At 34.1% G+C, this 2,869-nt stretch overlaps 1 long non-coding RNA gene across 1 annotated transcript; it reads left to right on the top strand.

The window, feature by feature from the left end:
- The first annotated feature begins 515 nt into the window (after positions 1–515).
- Positions 516–1,607, top strand: LOC130049840 (uncharacterized). Its single transcript, XR_008798182.1, has 2 exons — positions 516–920; positions 1,107–1,607. It is a non-coding gene; the product is annotated as an uncharacterized LOC130049840 (long non-coding RNA).
- Positions 1,608–2,869: the final 1,262 nt, after the last annotated feature.

Below are 2,869 nucleotides of genomic sequence, written 5' to 3'. Positions count from 1 at the left end.
TACCTTGTAAGAATTATCACATGTTATACTTCGTTTTTTAATTTAACTATCTACGCTTTAAAGAAATTTTTTAAAAACTTGATGCTTTAAAATGTATGTATAATATGTGTGAGAGAGGGTGTGTGTGTGTGTGTGTGTGTGTGTGTGTGTGTGTGTGTGTGTGCTCTCGATTAATGGTCTTGAAAATACACGTCTTTAATTTCTCTTAATTTGTTGATTAAACAGTGATTTGGAAACATCTCCTGACTTTGAAAATGTATGGGAAGAAATCAATAGACAAGTTCCTCCCTCTTCTAGGTATGAAACAACATTTTTAAGAAGGATTTATTTATATATTTTTACCATAATATAATTTTACCATCATTGTATCTCTGTAATTAAGCAAAGTACGTCGCTCAAATGTTGTTTTATGAATTATAATTTTTTAAAGATAGGTTATTTAATTTGGTTAATTTCTTTAAAAGGCCTCCCTGTTCTGATAATCAAGCTACCAAGACTGAAGCAAACACGGGGGATGTAAGAACGACTTCCAATTCCGTGCTAAGGACTTTACTGAATAAAAAACCAGCAACAACCCCTTTGACGGAAACGAAGATTAAATCAGAGAATGCCCCTCAGTCGAATGAAGCGACTCTGTCAAAACAAGACACGACAGTTAAATCGGAAATACCTTTTAAAAGGTAATGATACACACTATATTTTATTTTTTTAGTTATGCTTATTTTGTAAAATAATACCAATATCCTAAGAAAAAATCGGACGCATTATTATTATTATTTTTTCGGTTTTTTTTATCATTTTAGATACACATCCGCTAGTACCACTAGTTGTACATACTCTCCTCCTGACGATGAGAACTGGCCACCTGCAGCAAGTTCACCATTTGCAAATGTCGAGGATTCTATCCTAACGACTTTAAGGTAATTCAGTTGTTCTGACTATTGTAAAGGATATAACAGATAATGCTCTCTCTCTCTCTCTCTCTCTCATAAATAAATAAATAAATACATGTAAATAAATAAATTAATTAATGACTATAACAATGAAATTCTTTTCTTTCTTTCTATTTGATAAATAACATTCAACATAAGTTTGTATTTGTATAGGAGAAAGAATCCCAATAAATACGAAGCATTGAATCGGAGGATAACAGAGCCAAGGGCCACCGCTACGCGGGAATTTAAAGTTTTAAAAGCCCTCCAGAAAAGAATAGTCCAAGACATGCAGCAAAGTGAGATAATAGTTAATTATCTCACTGACAAATATGAAGATGAACCCGAGAAGAAGCGGGTGAAGTTTTCTTAAATTCCATTGGAAATTGGATTGTGAAATGAACAAAATATACAGCAGTGAGAAATAATAACTTGAAGATCTCACGGGCAAATATAGTGATGAACTTCAAGCGAACCGTGTTACTTTTTTGTGTGTTTTTTTTACATACGTCAGAAATTTGTTTTAGATATTGCTCGTGAAATGAATAAAACGGTATTGACCTTGTTTTCTTTTCTGTTGTAATATACTGAAATTATGGTTTGGAGAAAAAAAAGTATTTTCCCAAGGTAACAATATGAGACAGCGGGATACACTAAGTTTAAAGATGTTTTTACCATACCTTCAGAAGGAAAACAAATTCTTCAGTTACTCTTCCTGCAATTTTCAACTTGTATTAGATTGTGGTATATGCCTTAAGTATTTATACAGGGAAATATCAAGGTGACTTAGAAGTAATTAAAACGAGTGGTAAGATACTGTATTATATAGGGTTTTATAAGACAGGATTGGGTGACCTTAGCCGGAAACAAGAGGTATAGTGACATGTATATTGAGGTGACCTAGTAACTGATTCTAAAACGGTGACCTCAGACGGATTCATATATCCAGGTGACCCTATTTATCAAGGTGACCTTATTTTATCACAGTGACCTTATCTTATCAAGGTGACCTATATGCGGAGGTGACCTGGCTGTTAGGGTTGTTGACCCTGACCTTATTTTCTCAAGGTGACCCACATATCAAGGTGACCTGGTTTGTCAAGGTCACTGACCCTGACCTTATTTTCACAAGGTGACCCCATATCTAGGTCAAGGTGACTGACCCTATACAGACCCCAGACTACTATACTTACTACTTATGGGACCTCGGTTTTTGCGGTCTCATCCGAAAGACCGCCCCATTTAGACATGTCTCTTCAGTGATGTTCAACCGAAATTTTTTAAATCCATAATAACAGTAAACTTGTAGGCCCTAAGAGCTATTTTAGGGGAAATCAGAGTGCCAAAAAAGTGTAGCCAAATTCGTTTAAGGATAAGAGCTATGCACAAGGGAGATAATCCTTAATTTTGAAAATGAATTTCTAAAATTTCTTTCATCTGAAGAGAAATCGTCACAACTTGCACTAAGATTCTCATTAGAAGGAGCATCAAAAATTATATCGGAACTTTAAGAGATTTTGATTTCAAGCAAAGCCATTTAGTGTTCTTAAAATTATCTACTACATGTTGATCAAAATGCCTGACTGAAAAGAGTATTTTACAACCAGGACATTCCCTCCTTGACATTGTTTTTCTTTGGACAATGTGGAAAAACGAAAGCTTACGTGTATTTTCTGCCATTAATACATGTACTTCATGAAAATACTTGAAAGTAAATACCTATAAAAGAAAAGGGTCACTAATTTGTTGACTGGTGAAAAATAATTACAATTTGGAGAAGTTGCATTTCCGAAAACTTTTAACTAAATGAATACAATGATTTGTAAATTTCACTAATTGTTGGGTTTTGGATTTTTCATTTTCTAATTCTTTGAGCAGTTTTACTACATCTCGGTCTTCCGCACCAAGTAATTCATGTGCTGTCTTGTATGAGGACC

Source organism: Ostrea edulis, chromosome 8 (genome assembly GCF_947568905.1).
Source record: "Ostrea edulis chromosome 8, xbOstEdul1.1, whole genome shotgun sequence".
NCBI lineage: Eukaryota > Metazoa > Mollusca > Bivalvia > Ostreida > Ostreidae > Ostrea > Ostrea edulis.
This window is presented reverse-complemented; position numbering and strand designations above follow the sequence as displayed.